The sequence below is a fragment of the Leuresthes tenuis genome, unplaced genomic scaffold (assembly GCF_036924035.1).
Source record: "Leuresthes tenuis unplaced genomic scaffold, fLeuTen1.0.hap1 SCAF_4, whole genome shotgun sequence".
Classification (NCBI taxonomy): Eukaryota; Metazoa; Chordata; class Actinopteri; order Atheriniformes; family Atherinopsidae; genus Leuresthes; species Leuresthes tenuis.
In genome coordinates this window covers 30,338,955-30,364,824 of record NW_027325358.1, presented here as the reverse complement: position 1 = coordinate 30,364,824, position 25,870 = coordinate 30,338,955, and the positions used below count along the sequence as shown (strand labels likewise).

The following is a 25,870-nucleotide window of genomic DNA, read 5'->3' as shown; positions in this document are numbered from 1 at the left end:
ACATATACCCCAGCCGGCATTGCTCCCTGCCTATTTTCATACAACTCACTATGTGTGCGCACACCTTTATTCACAAACTCTTCAACTTATACTCTTTTACCGAAGCTGCTACAGCTCGATTGGCCAAATACCCTTAGATCCTATTTCGGTGAATTTGACATCTGCCTTGTATGTAACAGATTAGCGGTTTAGCAGTTTTAATTTAGTTTGAGTGAAGGAATTCATTTTATAGCAAAATCCGAAATCGTGAAGAACTCATGAAAGTAAGCTTATTCTCGGATTCCTGAAACTTTAGATTTGCTCTTTCTTTTACTGCAAAGTACAACGTTGAGCAGCACTAATGAGTTGTTTCTATTTTTGGCAGGCTTTACCTTTGCGGATGAAGCCCTTTCTGTCTGTGCAAAAGAAATCTTGTTACTGTGCAGAGTGACTTCTCTGAGTAGAGTCGCCTTACTTGTGCCGATGTTCGAAGCTGGAGTGCAAAGTTGTTGCTTGAATGGTGCTCGCTGGAGCGTGTGGTAGTGTAAAGTTATACCATTTAAAAGGGCTGAAGAGTGCTCAGTGCAGCGGGTGGGCGGAGGTGCAAAGTGACACTATGGCCATAAAAAGAACACCGCTACAAGTGCGCATTGTGCCAGGAAGGGCCCTCGGACGTGAACCAGTGGACAGATATCGCTTCTCGGCCTTTTGGCTAAGATCAAGTGTAGTATCTGTACTTATCAGTTTAATATGTGATATGTCTATGCAAGGACTACATATTAAATGGATTTTTATCAATAGGAGTTGAAAAAGGAGCTTGCTCCGTTCACTCCAAGCATCGACCCGGTACTGCAGTGCTGCTGGGAACGGTGCGCTCTCCTCTGCTCTTGTGAAAAAGCAAACAGCGGTGCAGGATGGAAGTTTCTTTTAATCTGCTGAGAAAAGAGAGTGAATGCGAAGCAGACTTTAACACGGCTCTGGGAGCGAGCCGAGTGCGGGCTAACCAGGAGAATTGCTTGAAAGAAACGCGACACCGAATGAGCGGTCAGAACAAAGCCTCAATACGGTGTTCCTGTGGTGTTTTTATAAAATGCGGTGTAAAAAAAGGTGTGAATGCCCCATAGAAAACTAAAAGGTGGAGCGGAAGTGTTCGGCTGCAAGAAGGTGTGAATGTCCGACTATATTTGATGAAAAGCAGGTGAAGCAAGGTCTGAATGCCCAACCTTACATCATCAAAAGCGAGATCAGAGGTTTTTGGCTGCAAGAAGGCCATAGTTGGCCAAAAGCGGGTAAGGTGCGAATGATCGGCTAAATATCAACAAAAGTGGGGGCGGAGGTCTTCGGATGCAAGTGGGTGTGAATATCCCACCATACAAGTATGGTGGAGAGGAAGCTGTGAATGGCCGACCATAGTTTGCAAAATGCGGGTGAGAAAAGGTGCGAATGTCCAACCATACATGATCAAAACAGGGAGCGGAGGTGTTTGGCTGCGACAAGGTGTGAATGTCCACCCATAATTAATGAAAAGCGGGCAACAAGTAGGTTCGAATGCCCAACCATACATCATCAAAAGCAGGAGTGGATGTGTTCGGCTACAAGAAGGTTTGAATGTCCGAGCATAGTTTGTAAAAAGCGGGTAAGAAAAGGTTCGAATGCCCGAACATACACCATCAAAAGAGGGAGCGGAGGTGTTCCGCTGTAAGACGGTGTGAATGTCCGACCATAGTTGGTAAAAAGTGGGTATGAAAAGGTTCGAATGCCCAAATTCGGCTGCAAAAAAGTGTGTTCGGCTGCAAAAAGGTGTGAATGTTCGACTAAATTTTATAAAAAGCGGGTAAGACAAGGTGCGAATGTCCGAACATACACCATCAAAAGAGGGAGCGGAGGTGTTCCGCTGTAAGACGGTGTGAATGTCCGACCATAGTTGGTAAAAAGTGGGTATGAAAAGGTTCGAATGCCCAAATTCGGCTGCAAAAAAGTGTGTTCGGCTGCAAAAAGGTGTGAATGTTCGACTAAATTTTGTAAAAAGCGGGTAAGACAAGGTGCGAATGTCCGAACATACACCATCAAAAGAGGGAGCGGAGGTGTTCCGCTGTAAGATGCTGCGAATGTCCGGCCATAGTTGGTAAAAAGCGGGTAAGAAAAGGTTAAAAAACCCGACTGTACACAATCAATAGCGGAAGCGGAGTTGTTCGGCTACAAGAAGGTGTGAAAGTCCACCAATAATTACTGAAAAATGGGTAAGAAAAGACGTGAATGCCCAACTATACATCATCAAAAGCAGAAGTGGATGTGTTCGGCCACAAGAAGGTTTGAATGTCCGACCATAGTTTGTAAAAGGCGGGTAAGAAAAGGTTTGAATGCCCGTACATACACAATCAAAAGAGGGAGCGGAGGTGTTTCGCTGCAAGAAGGTGTGAATGTCCGAGCATAGTTTGTAGAAAGTGGGTAAGAAAAGGTTCGAATGCCAGAACATACACCATCAAAAGAGGGAGCGGAGGTGTTCCGCTGTAAGAAGGTGTGAATGTCCGACCATAGTTGGTAAAAAGCGGGTAAGAAAAGGTTCGAATGCCAAAATATACACCATCAAAAGCGGAAGCCGAGGTGTTCGGCTGCAAGTAGGTGTGAATGTCAGATCATAATTTGCAAAAAGCTGATGAGAAAGGTGTGAATGACCGACAATAATTGCTGAAAAATGTGTTAGAAAAGGTAAGAATGCCGGACCATTCATCATCAAAAGCGGGAGAAGAGGTGTTCGGCTGCAAGAAGCTGTGAATGTCCAGCCATAATTACTCAAAAACGGGTAAGAAAAGGTAGTATTGCCAGACCAAAAAAGGGAGCGGAGGTTTTCCGCTGTAAGAAGGTGTGAATATCCGACCATAATTGGTAAAAAGCGGGTAAGAAAAGGTGCGAATGCCCGACAATGTATGATCAAAAGAGGGAACGGAGGTTTTCGGCTGCAAGAAGGTCTAAATGTCCAACCATAATTTGTAAAAACCGGGGAAGAAAAAGGCTCAGAAGCCCAACTATACACCATCAAAAGCGGGAGCGGAGGTGTTCAACTGCAAGAAGGTCTGAATGTCCATCAATAATTGCTAGAAAACATGAAAAAAAATTTTCGAATATCCAACCGCACATGATCATAAGTGGGAGAGGAGGTGTTCAGCTGCAAGAAGGTGTGAATGTCCACCCATAATTCCTCAAAAATGGGTAAAAAAAAAGGTGCGAATGCCCAACCATACATCATCAAAAGCAGGACTGGATGTGTTAGGCTACAAGAAGGTTTGAATGTAAGAGCATAGTTTGTAAAAAGCGGGTAAGAAAAGGTTCGAATGCCCGAACATACACCATCAAAAGAGGGAGCGGAGGTGTTCCGCCATAAGAAGGTGTGAATGTCCGACCGTAGTTGGTTAAAATACCCGACTGTACACAATCAATAGCGGGAGCGAATGTGTTCGGCTACAAGGTGTGAATGGCCGACCATTTTTTGTAAATAGCGGGTAAGAAAAGGTGCGAATGCCCAACAATGTATGATCAAAAGAGGGAGCGGAGGTTTTCGGCTAAAAGAAGGTCTGAATGTCCAACCATAATTTGTAAAAACCGGGGAAGAAAAGGCTCGAAAGCCCGACTATACACCATCAGAAGCGGGAGCAGAGGGGTTCAGCTGCAAGAATGTCTGAATGTCCATCAATAATTGCTAGAAAACATGAAAGAAAATTTTCGAATATCAAACCGCACATGATCATAAGCGGGAGAGGAGGTGTTCAGCTGCAAGAAGGTGTGAATGTCCACCCATAATTCCTGAAAAATGGGTAAAAAAAGGTGCGAATGCCCAACCATACATCATCAAAAGCATGTGTGAATGTCAGATCATAATTTGCAAAAACCTGATTGTGTGCAGCTGAACACCTCTGCTCCCGCTTTTGATGGTGTATAGTCGGGCTTTCGAGGCTTTTCTTCAACGGTGTTTACAAATTATGGTTGGAAATTCAGACCTTGCAGCCGAACACCTCCGCTCCCTCTTTTGATCATACATTGTCAGGCATTCGCACCTTGTCTTACCCGCTTTTTACAAACCATGGTCGGACTTTCACACCTTCTTGTAGCCGAACACATACGCTCCCACTATTGATTGTGTACAGTCGGGTATTTTAACCTTTTCTTACCCGCTTTTTACCAACTATGGTCGGACATTCCATTGCATGCAATACTCTCCCATGGTCCTGATTCATTACCCAAATCCCTTGGTCTCTGATGACCGCTGTGCTTGCTGACTTTTTCAAGGATGCGGTGTACAAAATCATCAGTCCCTTCACCAGGTTTCTGTTTGCAGGTGTAAATGTGGGACATATTGATTTTGGTTGGAAATTGAGTGGTGATGGCTTGACACAGTCTTTGGATGGCTGCTTCATATTGAGCGTTATCATTATGTCCTCGTTCACTGTTGGTAGGTCGCAAATCCAGTTGTAGCATACTGGCCTCTATTTTGCCGAGGTCGGTCGGTTTGAACTTTTTTGCCAATATGCGACGCAATTCAACCCCAGTCAGGCAGAATTGTGCGCAGAAATCTCGCAACTCGTCAGCAAAATGGGGTCCAGAAATCTCTGGATCTGGTAAGCATTGTTATGCTTCCATGATGTCAGTCTCAGTCCAGGGTTGATAAACCAGTAATGGTCCAGTGGGAACTGCAACTTTAACCATAGGCATGGTTTGAATCTGGTTTTGTTTTTTCTCACGTTTAGATCTCTGAAGTCCAGATTGTGGGTAAAGGATTTTTGTCACTTGCGTTAAAAGTTCTTGGGCAGGTACGCTGGAGAACCAAACGTCTTCCTTTTCCTCATCATCAGACCTCAATTTCTTCCCGAGGGAGGATGGAAGAAGTCCCTTCTTCCCGAGAGCCAGAGGCTTGTGGCAGGGCTGGCTGTTGTTGTTGCAGGCGTCGTGGAGGGCAGGAGTCCAGGTCTGGATCCGGCACAGCTAATACTAAATTATTATCATCATTCCGTCATGGCATTTGTTTAACATTTTCCTTTCTTTCTCTTAATACACTTTATTTTTTCCAAAATTCTATACCTTTCTTACTTCTTATTTAAACTTAATTTTCTTTTTTTTGCTTCATCTCTTTCTCATATTTGCAAAACTTTTCTTCTAATTTTCTTATTTCTAACATACTAAAAGAACCTTCAGGTGGAAAACCTCTGGACCATATGTCTTTTTCATTTCATCATGCTCAGGTCCCCCGGTAGGGTCAAAAGTCTGAGACCTACTGTTTCCCATTCTCAGACTTGGAATGGGGAAATATATTCCTTCACTCAAAGGACGTCTCCAATGAGGACCTTAATCTGTACTCACACTTCTTCGGAGTACTTCACACTTCTTCGGACTGCTTCAAAAGTTTCACTTACCCGTGAAATCTCTGTCTCACTAATGACACAACCGGGAAACCCTCTTTTATTCAAATAAAAACTAAAAAGCAGTCCTATCGTCTCAGACTATCATATTTCAAAAATGATCCCAGCGCTGGTATTCAGGAAAAGGACCTGCCAGTCCTCTCTCTCAGAAAAGGCCTTGGAGGTATGAGGCTGGAACAGCTACTTCAGTCCAGGCTGGCCATGCACTGCGATCCGGTCCAGAGACACCAGTCGAGGGATCCTGTTCGTGACGCCAAAATTGTGGTGGAAATTTAGTAACGCACAGAGTCAGTTATTTTCTTCTGAGGAGATAAGAGGCTTTAATAATAATATCTTGAAAGAGAGAACAACACAGTACAGAATACAGAGTTGCTATGACCACTGAAGTAAAAACACACAGTTATATTGCCCGCTCATCACGTCATCTGTCTTTGGTTGATAGTTGATTGTTCTTCTAACTTTCCTCCCCAACCATCAGTTTAGGTTACCCAAAAGGAGTGTATTGCTCCATCACAAGTATGCTTCTTTCACATACAGGGTAATATGAAGAATTTTATGCCTGAAACCTATTTAGACATGCAAAAATATGAAGGACAAAGCAGTTTTAACTTGGTTTGAGTGAAGGAATTCATTTTATAACAAAATCTGAAATTGTGTAGAACTCGTGAAAATAAGCTTATTCTCGGATTCCTAAAGGTTTAGTGTTGTTCTTTCCTATCCTGCAAAGTACAACGTTCTTTTTTGTTTAAAGCTATTTAGACATGGATAAATATGAAGGACAAAGCAGTTTTAACTTGGTTTGAGTGAAGGAATTAATTTTATATCAAAATCCGGAATTGTGTAGAACTCGTGAAAAGAAGCTTATTCTTGGATTCCTGAAAAAATTTAGTGTTGTTGTTTCCTATCCTGAAAAGTACTACGTTTGTTTTTGTTTAAAGCTATTTAGACATGGATAAATATGAAGTACAAAGCAGTTTTAACTTGGTTTGAGTGAAGGAATTCATTTTATATCAAAATCCGATATTGTGTAGAACTCGTCAAACGACGCTTATTCTCGGATTCCTGAAAAGGTTTAGTGTTGTTCTTTCCTATCCTGCAAAGTACAACGTTCTTTTTTGTTTAAAGCTATTTAGACATGGATAAATATGAAGGACAAAGCAGTTTTAACTTGGTTTGAGTGAAGGAATTCATTTTATATCAAAATCCGAAATTGTGTAGAACTCGTGAAAATAAGCTTATTCTCGGATTCCTAAAGGTTTAGTGTTGTTGGCAGCAGAATTGTAGTCTGAATACCTTTATGCCAAACAGATTTGCTTTGCCAAGGGAAGTTTTTTAAATGTTTATTGTTTATGTTTACAGAGACTGGCTGCAATAGGCATCCCCGCTACCTGGGACCCAACACAGGGCAGGAGGGCCTGATGTCCATCAGGCTCGGGGCCTGCAGTCACCATATTCCGGGAGCTACTGTACCCCCAGAAGGAACCAATCCCGCCCCACACCACTCAACCCAACCCCACCCCGGAGGACCTCTACAAAAACAAACAAACAACAACAAAAATCAAACAAACAAACAAACAAATCACCCGGTCACACCAGTCGCAGCAGCCCGGGCCTGAGACCCACCATCACCCAGGCCCCCCCAGGCCCCTCCCAACAGGGGAAAAGCACACCCCCACACAGACCCCCTCCCCCTCACCGCACGCCCCAACACCCTAAAAAAAACAACCACCTGCGGACACCTTGGAGTTCCCAGAGCAACAAGCCCGGCACCAGGACCTGCACCAACCCACGCATACTGTGGCATGTCCAGGGCAACCCAGACCCCCCAGGCACAGGCAGGGCCCCGCCCCGGGCACAAGGCAGCGGCAAGCCACCAGGTCAAGGCCCAGCTCCACCACCCACGCCAGAGCGGCCCGGTCACCCGGTACAGAGCCAGCAGCCACCACCCCAAGGCCCCTAAGGGACCCCGCCCCACACCGCAAGACAGCCCAACCCGCAAGCCCCCAAAACTGCCCTCCAAGCCTGACACACAGTGCCCCCTAGCAATGACCAAACCGGTCCCCACGATCCGAGAGACCACCAGACGCCCGAAGCCACACAGCCCCCCCCAGCACACACTCAACCGCCCAGAGCGATTTCTAAACTGGTTAATACACAGATTGTTCTTCGCTTTCCAGTTCATGAGAATAGTTTTCTTTGCTATACATAACACTGTGAGGATCATGTGTGCTAAGCTAAATTCCACGTTGATGTTGTCTAAGTCACCCAGTATGCACAGTGTGGGGCATGCAGGAATGCTACACTTTAGCCATGTTGATAGGTCCGCACAGACTTCAAGCCAGAACTTCTGGACAGGCGCACAAAACCACAAAGCGTGTGCATAATCATCAGATGTGTTATCTGTGCAATGTGAGCAGATGTTTGAGTGTGTTAGACCCATCCTGAACATCCTTTAAGCTCTATAGTGTGTTCTATGAAGAATTTTGTATTGTATGAGCTGTAAATTAGGATTTTGAGTCATTCTGAAGGTGTTCAAACATATTTGTGGCCAGAAGCTATGACTAGAACTGATGGATAAATCTGCCTCCCATTTTGAGGACGGTAGAGACATTGTGTCATCTATCTTAGACAATAATTTATATATTTTTGATAGTAGTTTTGGGGTGCAGATGCTTAGAAATTCTGCTACCCTAATCGGGAGTTGTAAGTCTGGTTGGTGGAGGATATATTTCTTTGTTATTATAGACTTAAGTTGTTGATATTCTAGGAATTTATTGCTGCCTATCTCATGTTGTGATATGAGCTCATCAAATGAAATAAAATGTCCATTTTGGATTATATGTTCCAGATGTTTGATTCCTTTGATCTTCCACAGAGTAAAGTTTAGCATTTTTTTGTTTTGCAGGATGTCAGGATTGTTCCAGATGGGTGTAAGCTTACACGGGACAAGTGAAGACTTTGTTATTTTAAGAAATTCCCACCAGGCTGTCAGAGAGGTGCTGATGTTAATGCTTTTGAAACATTTGTGATTTTTTACGTTTTGACTAATAAGTGGCAGGTCAGAGATTTCCAGATTATCACACAATGCTTGTTCTATATTTATCCATGTTCATCTATTGGGCTAGGTTTAAACCATTTTGATATATACCGTAACCTATTGGCTAAGGAATAGTGCTGAAAATTAGGTAAATCTAATCCACCACTGTCCTTGGTCTTCTGTAGGGTTTTTAAACTAATACGTGGTGGTTTGTTTTTCCACAGAAATTTGGAGATGCATGAATCTAGTGACTTAAACCAAGTAGCAGGTTGGTTTTATGGGGATCATTGAGAACAAATAGTTAACTTTTGGTAGTATCATCATTTTAATGGTTGTAACTCTCCCCATAAGTGATATAGGTAAGGACTTCCAACGAGAGAGATTGTCCTCTACTGTCTTTAATAATTGCACATAAATTAGCTTTGTTAGCTCTGAGAGCCTGGAGGAAATGTTTATGCCTAAATATCTAATATTTCCTGACTGTAAAGTGATCGCAGGTATATTCTGGACCCTACAGTCAGAAAGTGCTGAGAATTTATTTATGAGTGTGATCGTGTGAGTGAGAGACGTCTGTGAGTTCTGAAGGAAAAGTAATACATCATCAGCATAAAGACTTATTTTATTCTCAATATTTTGGGGTTGGTTGTCTTTAATATTTCTATCTTGTCTGATAGCAGCTGCTTAAGGTTTGATGAAAATAGCAAAAAGTGAGGGAGAAAGTGAGCAACCCTGTCTTGTACTTCTCTGCAGACTGAAGCTTGGAGAAGTTTGATCATTTGTCCTGACACTTGCATTTGGGGAGTCAGTTATTTTCTTGTGAGGAGATAAGAGGCTTTAATAATAATATCTTGCAAGAGAGAACAACACAGTACAGAATACAGAGTTGCTCTGACCACTGAAGCAAAAACACACAGTTATATTGCCCGCTCATCACGTCATCTGTTTTTGGGTATAATTGATTGTTCTTCTAACTTTCCTCCCCAACCATCAGTTGAGGTTACCCAGACACACTCGTAAATACCAGCCTAACCCTGTCCCCCCTAAAGTGCAGCTATCTCATTATAACAAGCCCACCATTGTAAAGAGGAATTTAAGAAAACAGGGCAGGGTGGTACCTTGCAGCTCGGTCATTTGCAGGTTATACACAGTAACACTCAATACAATGCATATAAGAATTATTTTCCATTACATTCCTCCCTTTTGATTATAATAATACCATTATATTAATCAACCCAAAAGAAACAAGGAAAATAATAACTTTATCTGTAAAACATCAGCCTGCATTTGCACACAACGTGAGTTTAAAATGGAGGCATCATATTAATAAAGGGTCCAATGATAAACAATCAAAACATGAACAATTAAACATGATTATCTTCATCCCTCTCTAAGTCAGCGTCACTAGAGGAAAAATTTTGAAAGCAAGAAAGTTATTTGAGTCATTTGGTCTTTTTCACACTGTTGTTTAGATGGACTACATAAAAGGATGTCATCCACATACTGCAAAAGAGCAGAGCCTGTGGTTGATTGAAGTTAATCCAGACTAGCTTTGAGGGCAGCATTGTAAATAGTGGGACTTTCACAGTACCCCTGGCATAACCGGGTAAAAGTCCAAGATCTCCCTTCAAACTAAAAAGCAAACCAAAATGGGCTATCAGGGTGCACTGGCGACAAGTCAACCACTGAGAAAAACTGTGCATCTGATGTAATTTGAGACAAAATAGTGTGTGGGTTGGGCACAGTAGGAGCATGTGGCTGAACTGCAGCATTCACCGCTTGGAGGTCCTGTACAAAACGCCATTCATCTGGCTGGCCAGCATCTTTAATCTTTTTAACAGGAAACAATGGAGTAAGCACAGGTGAATTTTCAAAAGGAACAATAACGCCTGTTTTCTGAAAAGATTGAAAAACAGGTTTAATCCCTTTAATTGCTTCAGGCTTAAAAAGGTATTGTTTTTTACATGGACAAAAGTCTGATTTAGGGGTGACAATTACTGGTTCACAGCCTTTTATCAACCCCACATCATATTTGCTCTTAGCCCAAAGATCATTGGGCACTTCAGCCAACATGGGTATCGAAGACAAATCTGTTTCAGATAAAAAACATGCTTCAAAATGTGATTCTGTGGTAGGAATTAAGTCCACAGTTCTTTGACAATGCATTGTACTCAAAAATGTTTTTTTGTATGCTGACAATCGTTCAGAAAACATCAAATTTGGATCAGCAGGTGAAACAGTCCACTCTATTTCTTTCTGACATGTAGCAACAAACTCTCCCACACCTTGTCACTGCCAGTGTGTACGTTTGGCCAAGGAAATGTGAGGGCGAGTACCACAAACATTAAAAAAATCGAAGTGCTCTGGAGTCAATAAAGTAGGCGCACATATTTTTTCACTTCTTCTCATAGTCATTGTCAGGCCCCAAAGAAATGTGTGATGTGCAGTGCAAATCAGTAGGTTGCATGAAATCAGAAAGGGGTGAAACTAACGCTTTTGCTTCTTCCACTAGTTGTTGTGAAAAAGGAGAGCTGGGAAGTTTCCACTCATAAGCATATGTAAGTGCCGATGAATCAAACTGCACTGCTGTGAAAACTTTGTCAGGCTGTAACATAACCTTAACACCCTCTGGTGTAGAAGTTAAAATAATGCCTAATTTACACATGAGATCACAGCCCATCAGGTTAATGGGACACAACTCTGATAACAAAAATGAGTGTTTGAAGGAGAGCTCATCAGGAGTGACAACACGCAATGGGCATTGTCATTTTCTCCTTCACAACCTGGCCTGATGCAGACATACAGTAAACGTGGTTTCCACTTAACTTTGGAGGGCAATCAAACTCCCCTGACGTCACTACTGATGAACATAAGTTCCTATATTCTGAGAGAAATATCTTTGCTCTAGGACGGAAATAGCATGCAAAACTTTACTACGTGAATCACAGTCGGCAAGCGTTGCTTCACTACACAGAGCAGGAAAAATGTGTGAGTGTGTTTGTGCTATCACCCATTAGTGGAGGCTCCGCTGCCGCGTGACGTCCAGAACCTGCCTCCCACCCTCAGTCAGCCTTTTGCCCAATTTCATCACTTTTTAGCTGTGGACAGTCCTTCTTCCAGTGTCCAGTCTGGCCACAGTAAAAACAAATATTCGGATCATAGCTCTGGCGTGGCCCATTTCGACCTCCTCTCCCACACGTCCACGTCTTCGACTTCGGCCTCGTCCTCTGTTTACACAAACTACGTAATACATGGTCATGGTTGCCAAATGCAGCTCCTTTTCACACTTGTCCCTTTTGGTTGTCTTACGCGTCTCAACTTGGTTCTGAGCATGGCGAGCATATCGGCGAACGTCAGCCAAACGAGGACCCTCACACCATCCCACGTAAATGTTCTTTACTTCAGTGGCGACATCTATATAATATTGTCTGGGTCCCGTTAAAACATGTATTTTTCCCATCTAATTCCTTGTTTGCTTTAAAACAAGTATTCCCCATTTTCTATCCCTTCAGTAACCAACCAGTTTGTATGGAGTACACTGGAGCAACTTGACTGATCAGTAAAACACTGCTTTTGTTGTCACTGCAAGGCTTCCCCCGTCGGTTGTTTCACTGAGACACTACTGAGTAACTACAACTCAACACAGTTTATACACATAACATTCATATACATACTAACAAACAAACAAACAATAATTTATCGCAATTTTCTCATCTCTGTTTGAACGTACACCCAGGTAAATATTCCTGTAGTCTTCTCAACCCTTAGATCCTATTTCGGTGAATTTGACATCTGCCTTGTATGTAACAGATTAGCGGTTTAGCAGTTTTAATTTAGTTTGAGTGAAGGAATTCATTTTATAGCAAAATCCGAAATCGTGAAGAACTCATGAAAGTAAGCTTATTCTCGGATTCCTGAAACTTTAGATTTGCTCTTTCTTTTACTGCAAAGTACAACGTTGAGCAGCACTAATGAGTTGTTTCTATTTTTGGCAGGCTTTACCTTTGCGGATGAAGCCCTTTCTGTCTGTGCAAAAGAAATCTTGTTACTGTGCAGAGTGACTTCTCTGAGTAGAGTCGCCTTACTTGTTGCGACTGTGCCGATGTTCGAAGCTGGAGTGCAAAGTTGTTGCTTTAATGGTGCTCGCTGGAGCGTGTGGTAGTGTAAAGTTATACCATTTAAAAGGGCTGAAGAGTGCTCAGTGCAGCGGGTGGGCGGAGGTGCAAAGTGACACTATGGCCATAAAAAGAACACCGCTACAAGTGCGCATTGTGCCAGGAAGGGCCCTCGGACGTGAACCAGTGGACAGATATCGCTTCTCGGCCTTTTGGCTAAGATCAAGTGTAGTATCTGTACTTATCAGTTTAATATGTGATATGTCTATGCAAGGACTACATATTAAATGGATTTTTATCAATAGGAGTTGAAAAAGGAGCTTGCTCCGTTCACTCCAAGCATCGACCCGGTATTGCAGTGCCGCTGGGAACGGTGCGGTCTCCTCTGCTCTTGTGAAAAAGCAAACAGCGGTGCAGGAAGGAAGTTTCTTTTAATCTGCTGAGAAAAGAGAGTGAATGCGAAGCAGACTTTAACACGGCTCTGGGAGCGAGCCGAGTGCGGGCTAACCAGGAGAATTGCTTGAAAGATACGCGACACCGAATGAGCGCTCAGAACAAAGCCTCAATACGGTGTTCCCGTGGTGTTTTTATAAAATGCGGTGTAAAAAAAGGTGTGAATGCCCCATAGAAAACTAAAAGGTGGAGCGGAAGTGTTCGGCTGCAAGAAGGTGTGAATGTCCGACTATATTTGGTGAAAAGCAGGTGAAGCAAGGTCTGAATGCCCAACCTTACATCATCAAAAGCGAGATCAGAGGTTTTTGGCTGCAAGAAGGCCATAGTTGGCCAAAAGCGGGTAAGGTGCGAATGATCGGCTAAATATCAACAAAAGTGGGGGCGGAGGTCTTCGGATGCAAGTGGGTGTGAATATCCCACCATACAAGTATGGTGGAGAGGAAGCTGTGAATGGCCGACCATAGTTTGCAAAAAGCGGGTGAGAAAAGGTGCGAATGTCCAACCATACATGATCAAAACAGGGAGCGGAGGTGTTTGGCTGCGACAAGGTGTGAATGTCCACCCATAATTAATGAAAAGCGGGCAACAAGTAGGTTCGAATGCCCAACCATACATCATCAAAAGCAGGAGTGGATGTGTTCGGCTACAAGAAGGTTTGAATGTCGGAGCATAGTTTGTAAAAAGCGGGTAAGAAAAGGTTCGAATGCCCGAACATACACCATCAAAAGAGGGAGCGGAGGTGTTTCGCTGCAAGAAGGTGTGAATGTCCGAGCATAGTTTGTAGATTTTTGATGTAAGCTTTTCCTGCTTTTCACCAACTATATATATAACATTCACACCTTCTTGCAGCCGAACACTTCCGCTCCACCTTTTAGGTATCTATCACACCTTTTTTTTCACCGCATTTTATAGATTATGGTTGGAAATTCTCAACCACTCATCCGAAGACCTCTCCTCCCGCTTTTGTTAATATATTTGAACTTTAGTCAGACATTCACACCTACTTGCAGCCGAACACCACCTCTCTAGCTTTTGATGATGTATGGTCCGGCATTCTTACCGTTTCTAACACATTTTTCAGCAATTATGGTAGGACATTCACACCTTCTTGCAGCTGAACACCTCCTCTCCCACTTATGATCATGTGCGGATTGATTTTCGAAAATTTTCTTTCATGTTTTCTAGCAATTAAAAATGGACATTTAGACCTTCTTGCAGCTGAACACCTCCGCTCCCGCTTTTGATCATACATTGTCAGGCATTCGCACCTTGTCTTACCCGCTTTTTACAAAATTTAGTCGAACATTCACACCTTTTTGCAGCCGAACACAGTTTTTTGCAGCCGAATTTGGGCATTCGAACCTTTTCATACCCACTTTTTACCAACTATGGTCGGACATTCACACCGTCTTACAGCGGAACACCTCCGCTCCCTCTTTTGATGGTGTATGTTCGGGCATTCGAACCTTTTCTTACCCGCTTTTTACAAACTATGCTCGGACATTCAAACCTTCTTGTAGCCGAACACATCCACTCCTGCTTTTGATGATGTATGGTTGGGCATTCGAACCTACTTGTTGCCCGCTTTTCATTAATTATGGGTGGACATTCACACCTTGTCGCAGCCAAACACCTCCGCTCCCTGTTTTGATCATGTATGGTTGGACATTCGCACCTTTTCTCACCCGCTTTTTGCAAACTATGGTCGGCCATTCACAGCTTCCTCTCCACCATACTTGTATGGTGGGATATTCACACCCACTTGAATCCGAAGACCTCCGCCCCCACTTTTGTTGATATTTAGCCGATCATTCGCACCTTACCCGCTTTTGGCCAACTATGGCCTTCTTGCAGCCAAAAACCTCTGATCTCGCTTTTGATGATGTAAGGTTGGGCATTCAGACCTTGCTTCACCTGCTTTTCACCAAATATAGTCGGACATTCACACCTTCTTGCAGCCGAACACTTCCGCTCCACCTTTTAGTTTTCTATGGGGCATTCACACCTTTTTTTACACCGCATTTTATAAAAACACCACAGGAACACCGTATTGTTCTGACCGCTCATTCGGTGTCGCGTTTCTTTCAAGCAATTCTCCTGGTTAGCCCGCACTCGGCTCGCTCCCAGAGCCGTGTTAAAGTCTGCTTCGCATTCACTCTCTTTTCTCAGCAGATTAAAAGAAACTTCCATCCTGCACCGCTGTTTGCTTTTTCACAAGAGCAGAGGAGAGCGCACCGTTCCCAGCAGCACTGCAGTACCGGGTCGATGCTTGAAGTGAACGGAGCAAGCTCCTTTTTCAACTCCTATTGATAAAAATCCATTTAACATGTAGTCCTTGCATAGACATATCACATATTAAACTGATAAGTACAGATACTACACTTGATCTTAGCCAAAAGGCCGAGAAGCGATATCTGTCCACTGGTTCACGTCCGAGGGCCCTTCCTGGCACAATGCGCACTTGTAGCGGTGTTCTTTTTATGGCCATAGTGTCACTTTGCACCTCCGCCCACCCGCTGCACTGAGCACTCTTCAGCCCTTTTAAATGGTATAACTTTACACTACCACACGCTCCAGCGAGCACCATTAAAGCAACAACTTTGCACTCCAGCTTCGAACATCGGCACAGTCGCAACAAGTAAGGCGACTCTACTCAGAGAAGTCACTCTGCACAGTAACAAGATTTCTTTTGCACAGACAGAAAGGGCTTCATCCGCAAAGGTAAAGCCTGCCAAAAATAGAAACAACTCATTAGTGCTGCTCAACGTTGTACTTTGCAGTAAAAGAAAGAGCAAATCTAAAGTTTCAGGAATCCGAGAATAAGCTTACTTTCATGAGTTCTTCACGATTTCGGATTTTGCTATAAAATGAATTCCTTCACTCAAACTAAATTAAAACTGCTAAACCGCTAATCTGTTACATACAAGGCAGATGTCAAATTCACCGAAATAGGATCTAAGGGTATTTGGCCAATCGAGCTGTAGCAGCTTCGGTAAAAGAGTATAAGTTGAAGAGTTTGTGAATAAAGGTGTGCGCACACATAGTGAGTTGTAGGAAAATAGGCAGGGAGCAATGCCGGCTGGGGTATATGTTCTTGTATGTTGTCTGACTGTTTGATTTGAATGTGTTGTGTAAGTGTCCTGTTGAATGTTACATGTTTGGGCTTTGACACGCTTCACTGTGGTTGTTAACTGTGTGGTGTGTCCTGAAATGTTATATGTTTGGGCTGTGTGACATGCTTAATGCTTTTCAGTAGCAACCCACTTATTCATATATAGCAACTGACAACATAAGAAGTCCGGACATACTTTGATAGTAGTTGTAGAAGTATCCTTATTGATAATAGATAAACTAATTCATAGTGATAGAACAGTAGATGAACAGGTGCCTGCACATGTCTCATGAAAATAAAATGGGTGTATGATTGCTGACGGCAGAGCAATACTGCCAAACTTATGAGTTCTTGTGGCAAACTTGATTCAGTGTCTTGACGTGTATACGCTGTTTCGCTGACTTGTCACAAGAAACAAAGTGTGTTTGATAAGATCCGACCATTTTATTACGGGAGGATCAGTATGTATGGATTCTGATGTGACTGATAAACCCATTCGTATCTTAAGCATAATCTAATACGCGAGACAACGCCCTGGCACACAATCAAAAAAAAAAAGAGAGCGAGCGGTTTTGTGTCCCCACAGTCCATAATGTAGAAAAGAGAGAAAAAAGCCTTTCTGATTTGGTGTGTGTGCTCACAGTGTAGAGAAAAGAGAGAAAAGAAAGCCGTTTTGGTGTCACGGGTGTTGTGACTTACACACACACATTTCTGAATTGAGAAAGGAAATTATTTTAGAGAAAGCACTAGAGTTTAGATCCCACATTTGTTGATAGGCATTCATTTAATTTTTCTTTTAATCAGTTTTAAAGTGAATACTAACTGAGAAATGAAAAAGGTGAAGAGTTTAGAAGCTTGGTTCAAGAGCAAAACTTGGTTTATGATCAGCTGAGTCTTTAAACAGAACAGCAAAGGGCTTCATCGAACATTTAAAAAAGATTCAGATTGTTAGAATATCCAGAATTTATAGGAATGGTGGTGATTACTCTTATTTTCTAGAATGGAAATAACTGCACCATGTCTGTTTTATGAATTTAAGGGGCTAAAAAGTTTTGTTCTCGTTTTTCTATGATTAACCGAATGTATGTGAGAGTCCAAACAGACAGAAAGGTTACGGCCGAGCGCTGGACCTTCCAAAAAAGATGAGACAGGCTGGACCTGTGCCATACTAGTTAAGACCTGCCTGTGGATAACAGGTTCTTTAAACTCTCACACACACAAACTCACACACGTTTGCACACATACACCCATACACACACACATTCTTGAACTTGCTGCAAGATTAAACATTTGCATTAACTGACTCCAGCAACTCTGAGTCTCATTGAGAGACTTTTCTCAACAATTGGGTCCTCAAACCAGATCTCAACGTTTTTTCCGCTTTCCAGGGTCGGAGCTGAAACCGTGCACGGGGGAGTCCAGTACTCCTAATGAAAGACCCCCTGCTGAATTGCGGTAATTAGGGGCCAGTGTCCACTGAAAGGGGGAAAAAGGGACGAGATCGTACTTTTGAATCAATGGCCAGAAGCCATTGGCAGTGCAGGCATCAACAATAATGGTGTTATTTCACCCATTAACACTTAAGGTACCTCATGCAGTGGCTGTGATATGGTTACTTAACAAAATATCTTTACCAGACATCTCTCCTACATAACAGTTCTTCTTTCACAGCCACACCTTGTTGTCGAGAGATGTGCTACACTTAATCCATCCACACTGCTACCTACCCCACAGATGGAAAGCCTCATGATTGCATGTCAGAAATAACCATCAGTGTTTTACCCAGGCCAGACTTAACTGATATACGTTATGAAAATGCAGAAATAACTATATTTATTCAACAGGTCAAGCAAAAAACCCTGATGGCACAAATGCTACAGGATTTGCAGTAGTAACAGAAACTGAAGTTTTCTTAAAACAACCACTACCAAAAAATTACTCTGTTCAAGCAGTCGAATTGGTAGCTTTAACTGAAGCTTGTAAATTAAATAACAAAAAGGTTGTTAACGTTTACACTGACAGTCAGTATGCCTTCTCAACTGTACATGTGTTAACACAGCATTGGAAAAACAGGTATGTTGACATCCACAGCTAAATGTATAAACTACAAATATTTTAGCATTATTAGATGTTATTCAATTGCCATCTACAATAGACTCGTATGAATGACCGGAAGGAAAACCATACTGCCAAAGAATTTGTTTAAATATGCTGCAGTATTGAGCCACGCACCATGTCATGTCTCAACAGGAGGGATGGAAGCAATAATGAACAAGGTTTTTACAGCATATGGTTTTACTAATTATTGAATTTTTTTTTTTAGAATAAATAAATGAATAAAGTTTTGTCTAGCAGGTCAAATATGTGCAAAATACATTCCACAGGGCAATCTAAGACCAAAACGAAGATAATTCCCTAAGCCAGTGTATCTTTTTCAACATATTTGTTTGGATTTCATTATTTCATTATTGTGTAGATTTCATTGAACTAAATTAATGTTAAGGGAAACGATTCTGCTCAGTGACAACAGAGGTTTTTACCAAATGGTCTGAAATATTTCCATGTGCACAAGCAGATGCACTCTCAGTAGCAAAATCACGCGTAAAATAACTCATTTCTAGATTTGAAATTCCTGAAAAGATCTTCAGTGATAATTTGACACACTTTGTAAACTATGTCATCTCACTGATGGCAAAGAACTTAAAATAGATCTTAGAAACCACTGTGATATAGAAGGTTTCGCTAACACATTGGAATTGTTTTACTATTTACATATGCATGTGCAGTGAAGAATTGCTTGCTGCTGATAAATGCAAAGAAGAACAGCTTACACATAGATGCTCACATATAGGCTGCTGAATGCAATGAAGACCTGCTTATCCAGTAAAGTTCAATGTCAATGTGTAATATTCAATTAGGATTTGCAAAACAGTGAAGTTAAACAATGAATGGGTCCATAGTCGGTATGAGAAGACTACAGGAATATTTACCTGGGTGTACGTTCAAACAGAGATGAGAAAATTGCGATAAATTATTGTTTGTTTGTTTGTTAGTATGTATATGAATGTTATGTGTATAAACTGTGTTGAGTTGTAGTTACTCGGTAGTGTCTCAGTGAAACAACCGACGGGGGAAGCCTTGCAGTGACAACAAAAGCAGTGTTTTACTGATCAGTCAAGTTGCTCCAGTGTACTCCATACAAACTGGTTGGCTACTGAAGGGATAGAAAATGGGGAATACTTGTTTTAAAGCAAACAAGGAATGAGATGGGAAAAATACATGTTTTAACGGGACCCAGACAATATTATATAGATGTCGCCACTGAAGTAAAGAACATTTACGTGGGATGGTGTGAGGGTCCTCGTTTGGCTGACGTTCGCCGATATGCTCGCCATGCTCAGAACCAAGTTGAGACGCGTAAGACAACCAAAAGGGACAAGTGTGAAAAGGAGCTGCATTTGGCAGCCATGACCATGTATTACGCAGTTGGTGTAAACAGAGGACGAGGCCGAAGTCGAAGACGTGGACGTGTGGGAGAGGAGGTCGAAATGGGCCACGCCAGAGCTATGATCCGAATATTTGTTTTTACTGTGGCCAGACTGGACACTGGAAGAAGGACTGTCCACAGCTAAAAAGTGATGAAATTGGGCAAAAGGCTGACTGAGGGTGGGAGGCAGGTTCTGGACGTCACGCGGCAGCGGAGCCTCCACTAATGGGTGATAGCACAAACACACTCACACATTTTTCCTGCTCTGTGTAGTGAAGCAACGCTTGCCGACTGTGATTCACGTAGTAAAGTTTTGCATGCTATTTCCGTCCTAGAGCAAAGATATTTCTCTCAGAATATAGGAACTTATGTTCATCAGTAGTGACGTCAGGGGAGTTTGATTGCCCTCCAAAGTTAAGTGGAAACCACGTTTACTGTATGTCTGCATCAGGCCAGGTTGTGAAGGAGAAAATGACAATGCCCATTGCGTGTTGTCACTCCCGATGAGCTCTCCTTCAAACACTCATTTTTGTTATCAGAGTTGTGTCCCATTAACCTGATGGGCTGTGATCTCATGTGTAAATTAGGCATTATTTTAACTTCTACACCAGAGGGTGTTAAGGTTATGTTACAGCCTGACAAAGTTTTCACAGCAGTGCAGTTTGATTCATCGGCACTTACATATGCTTATGAGTGGAAACTTCCCAGCTCTCCTTTTTCACAACAACTAGTGGAAGAAGCAAAAGCGTTAGTTTCACCCCTTTCTGATTTCATGCAACCTACTGATTTGCACTGCACATCACACATTTCTTTGGGGCCTGACAATGACTATGAGAAGAAGTGAAAAAATATGTGCGCCTACTTTATTGACTCCAGAGCACTTCGATTTTTTTAATGTTTGTGGTACTCGCCCTCACATTTCCTTGGCCAAACGTACACACTGGCAGTGACAAGGTGTGGGAGAGTTTGTTGCTACATGTCAGAAAGAAATGGAGTGGACTGTTTCACCTGCTGATCCAAATTTGATGTTTTCTGAACGATTGTCAGCATACAAAAAAACATTTTTGAGTACAATGCATTGTCAAAGAACTGTGGACTTAATTCCTACCACAGAATCACATTTTGAAGCATGTTTTTTATCTGAAACAGATTTGTCTTCGATACCCATGTTGGCTGAAGTGCCCAATGATATTTGGGCTAAGAGCAAATATGATGTGGGGTTGATAAAAGGCTGTGAACCAGTAATTGTCACCCCTAAATCAGACTTTTGTCCATGTAAAAAACAATACCTTTTTAAGCCTGAAGCAATTAAAGGGATTAAACCTGTTTTTCAATCTTTTCAGAAAACAGGCGTTATTGTTCCTTTTGAAAATTCACCTGTGCTTACTCCATTGTTTCCTGTTAAAAAGATTAAAGATGCTGGCCAGCCAGATGAATGGCGTTTTGTACAGGACCTCCAAGCGGTGAATGCTGCAGTTCAGCCACATGCTCCTACTGTGCCCAACCCACACACTATTTTGTCTCAAATTACATCAGATGCACAGTTTTTCTCAGTGGTTGACTTGTCGCCAGTGCACCCTGATAGCCCATTTTGGTTTGCTTTTTAGTTTGAAGGGAGATCTTGGACTTTTACCCGGTTATGCCAGGGGTACTGTGAAAGTCCCACTATTTACAATGCTGCCCTCAAAGCTAGTCTGGATTAACTTCAATCAACCACAGGCTCTGCTCTTTTGCAGTATGTGGATGACATCCTTTTATGTAGTCCATCTAAACAACAGTGTGAAAAAGACCAAATGACTCAAATAACTTTCTTGCTTTCAAAATTTTTCCTCTAGTGACGCTGACTTAGAGAGGGATGAAGATAATCATGTTTAATTGTTCATGTTTTGATTGTTTATCATTGGACCCTTTATTACTATGATGCCTGCATTTTAAACTCACGTTGTGTGCAAATGCAGGCTGATGTTTTACAGATAAAGTTATTATTTTCCTTGTTTCTTTTGGGTTGATTAATATAATGGTATTATTATAATCAAAAGGGAGGAATGTAATGGAAAATAATTCTTATATGCATTGTATTGAGTGTTACTGTGTATAACCTGCAAATGACCGAGCTGCAAGGTACCACCCTGCCCTGTTTTCTTAAATTCCTCTTTACAATGGTGGGCTTGTTATAATGAGATAGCTGCACTTTAGGGGGGACAGGGTTAGGCTGGTATTTACGAGTGTGTCTGGGTAACCTCAACTGATGGTTGGGGAGGAAAGTTAGAAGAACAATCAATTATACCCAAAAACAGATGACGTGATGAGCGGGCAATATAACTGTGTGTTTTTGCTTCAGTGGTCAGAGCAACTCTGTATTCTGTACTGTGTTGTTCTCTCTTGCAAGATATTATTATTAAAGCCTCTTATCTCCTCACAAGAAAATAACTGACTCCCCAAATGCAAGTGTCAGGACAAATGATCAAACTTCTCCAAGCTTCAGTCTGCAGAGAAGTACAAGACAGGGTTGCTCACTTTCTCCCTCACTTTTTGCTATTTTCATCAAACCTTAAGCAGCTGCTATCAGACAAGATAGAAATATTAAAGACAACCAACCCCAAAATATTGAGCATAAAATAAGTCTTTATGCTGATGATGTATTACTTTTCCTTCAGAACTCACAGACGTCTCTCACTCACACGATCACACTCATAAATAAATTCTCAGCACTTTCTGACTGTAGGGTCCAGAATATACCTGCGATCACTTTACAGTCAGGAAATATTAGATATTTAGGCATAAACATTTCCTCCAGGCTCTCAGAGCTAACAAAGCTAATTTATGTGCAATTATTAAAGACAGTAGAGGACAATCTCTCTCGTTGGAAGTCCTTACCTATATCACTTATGGGGAGAGTTACAACCATTAAAATGATGATACTACCAAAAGTTAACTATTTGTTCTCAATGATCCCCATAAAACCAACCTGCTACTTGGTTTAAGTCACTAGATTCATGCATCTCCAAATTTCTGTGGAAAAACAAACCACCACGTATTAGTTTAAAAACCCTACAGAAGACCAAGGACAGTGGTGGATTAGATTTACCTAATTTTCAGCACTATTCCTTAGCCAATAGGTTACGGTATATATCAAAATGGTTTAAACCTAGCCCAATAGATGAACATGGATAAATATAGAACAAGCATTGTGTGATAATCTGGAAATCTCTGACCTGCCACTTATTAGTCAAAACGTAAAAAATCACAAATGTTTCAAAAGCATTAACATCAGCACCTCTCTGACAGCCTGGTGGGAATTTCTTAAAATAACAAAGTCTTCACTTGTCCCGTGTAAGCTTACACCCATCTGGAACAATCCTGACATCCTGCAAAACAAAAAAATGCTAAACTTTACTCTGTGGAAGATCAAAGGAATCAAACATCTGGAACATATAATCCAAAATGGACATTTTATTTCATTTGATGAGCTCATATCACAACATGAGATAGGAAGCAATAAATTCCTAGAATATCAACAACTTAAGTCTATAATAACAAAGAAATATATCCTCCACCAACCAGACTTACAACTCCCGATTAGGGTAGCAGAATTTCTAAGCATCTGCACCCCAAAACTACTATCAAAAATATATAAATTATTGTCTAAGATAGATGACACAATGTCTCTACCGTCCTCAAAATGGGAGGCAGATTTATCCATCAGTTCTAGTCATAGCTTCTGGCCACAAATATGTTTGAACACCTTCAGAATGACTCAAAATCCTAATTTACAGCTCATACAATACAAAATTCTTCATAGAACACACTATACAGCTTAAAGGATGTTCAGGATGGGTCTAACACACTCAAACATCTGCTCACATTGCACAGATAACACATCTGATGATTATGCACACGCTTTGTGGTTTTGTGCGCCTGTCCAGAAGTTCTGGCTTGAAGTCTGTGCGGACCTATCAACATGGCTAAAGTGTAGCATTCCTGCATGCCCCACACTGTGCATACTGGGTGACTTGTGCCTGGGGGGTCTGGGTTGCCCTGGACATGCCACAGTATGCGTGGGTTGGTGCAGGTCCTGGTGCCGGGCTTGTTGCTCTGGGAACTCCAAGGTGTCCGCAGGTGGTTGTTTTTTTTAGGGTGTTGGGGCGTGCGGTGAGGGGGAGGGCGTCTGTGTGGGGGTGTGCTTTTCCCCTGTTGGGAGGGGCCTGGGGGGGCCTGGGTGATGGTGGGTCTCAGGCCCGGGCTGCTGCGACTGGTGTGACCGGGTGATTTGTTTGTTTGTTTGTTTGATTTTTGTTGTTGTTTGTTTGTTTTTGTAGAGGTCCTCCGGGGTGGGGTTGGGTTGAGTGGTGTGGGGCGGGATTGGTTCCTTCTGGGGGTACAGTAGCTCCCGGAATATGGTGACTGCAGGCCCCGAGCCTGATGGACATCAGGCCCTCCTGCCCTGTGTTGGGTCCCAGGTAGCGGGGATGCCTATTGCAGCCAGTCTCTGTAAACATAAACAATAAACATTTAAAAAACTTCCCTTGGCAAAGCAAATCTGTTTGGCATAAAGGTATTCAGACTACAATTCTGCTGCCAACAACACTAAACCTTTAGGAATCCGAGAATAAGCTTATTTTCACGAGTTCTACACAATTTCGGATTTTGATATAAAATGAATTCCTTCACTCAAACCAAGTTAAAACTGCTTTGTCCTTCATATTTATCCATGTCTAAATAGCTTTAAACAAAAAAGAACGTTGTACTTTGCAGGATAGGAAAGAACAACACTAAACCTTTTCAGGAATCCGAGAATAAGCGTCGTTTGACGAGTTCTACACAATATCGGATTTTGATATAAAATGAATTCCTTCACTCAAACCAAGTTAAAACTGCTTTGTACTTCATATTTATCCATGTCTAAATAGCTTTAAACAAAAACAAACGTAGTACTTTTCAGGATAGGAAACAACAACACTAAATTTTTTCAGGAATTCAAGAATAAGCTTCTTTTCACGAGTTCTACACAATTCCGGATTTTGATATAAAATTAATTCCTTCACTCAAACCAAGTTAAAACTGCTTTGTCCTTCATATTTATCCATGTCTAAATAGCTTTAAACAAAAAAGAACGTTGTACTTTGCAGGATAGGAAAGAACAACACTAAACCTTTAGGAATCCGAGAATAAGCTTATTTTCACGAGTTCTACACAATTTCAGATTTTGTTATAAAATGAATTCCTTCACTCAAACCAAGTTAAAACTGCTTTGTCCTTCATATTTTTGCATGTCTAAATAGGTTTCAGGCATAAAATTCTTCATATTACCCTGTATGTGAAAGAAGCATACTTGTGATGGAGCAATACACTCCTTTTGGGTAACCTAAACTGATGGTTGGGGAGGAAAGTTAGAAGAACAATCAACTATCAACCAAAGACAGATGACGTGATGAGTGGGCAATATAACTGTGTGTTTTTACTTCAGTGGTCAGAGCAACTCTGTATTCTGTACTGTGTTGTTCTCTCTTTCAAGATATTATTATTAAAGCCTCTTATCTCCTCAGAAGAAAATAACTGACTCTGTGCGTTACTAAATTTCCACCACAATTTTGGCGTCACGAACAGGATCCCTCGACTGGTGTCTCTGGACCGGATCGCAGTGCATGGCCAGCCTGGACTGAAGTAGCTGTTCCAGCCTCATACCTCCAAGGCCTTTTCTGAGAGAGAGGACTGGCAGGTCCTTTTCCTGAATACCAGCGCTGGGATCATTTTTGAAATATGATAGTCTGAGACGATAGGACTGCTTTTTAGTTTTTATTTGAATAAAAGAGGGTTTCCCGGTTGTGTCATTAGTGAGACAGAGATTTCACGGGTAAGTGAAACTTTTGAAGCAGTCCGAAGAAGTGTGAAGTACTCCGAAGAAGTGTGAGTACAGATTAAGGTCCTCATTGGAGACGTCCTTTGAGTGAAGGAATATATTTCCCCATTCCAAGTCTGAGAATGGGAAACAGTAGGTCTCAGACTTTTGACCCTACCGGGGGACCTGAGCATGATGAAATGAAAAAGACATATGGTCCAGAGGTTTTCCACCTGAAGGTTCTTTTAGTATGTTAGAAATAAGAAAATTAGAAGAAAAGTTTTGCAAATATGAGAAAGAGATGAAGCAAAAAAAAGAAAATTAAGTTTAAATAAGAAGTAAGAAAGGTATAGAATTTTGGAAAAAATAAAGTGTATTAAGAGAAAGAAAGGAAAATGTTAAACAAATGCCATGACGGAATGATGATAATAATTTAGTAT

At 41.8% G+C, this 25,870-nt stretch overlaps 3 non-coding genes across 3 annotated transcripts; 2 read left to right on the top strand and 1 right to left on the bottom strand.

Moving 5' to 3' along the window:
• The first annotated feature begins 671 nt into the window (after positions 1 to 671).
• Positions 672 to 859, top strand: LOC140306151 (U2 spliceosomal RNA). Its single transcript, XR_011915506.1, has one exon. It is a non-coding gene; the product is annotated as a U2 spliceosomal RNA (small nuclear RNA).
• An 11,876-nt stretch (positions 860 to 12,735) lies between these two features.
• On the top strand, positions 12,736 to 12,923 carry LOC140306127 (U2 spliceosomal RNA). The gene has a single exon (XR_011915485.1). It is a non-coding gene; the product is annotated as a U2 spliceosomal RNA (small nuclear RNA).
• A 2,293-nt stretch (positions 12,924 to 15,216) lies between these two features.
• LOC140306181 (U2 spliceosomal RNA) lies at positions 15,217 to 15,404 on the bottom strand. The gene has a single exon (XR_011915533.1). It is a non-coding gene; the product is annotated as a U2 spliceosomal RNA (small nuclear RNA).
• Positions 15,405 to 25,870: the final 10,466 nt, after the last annotated feature.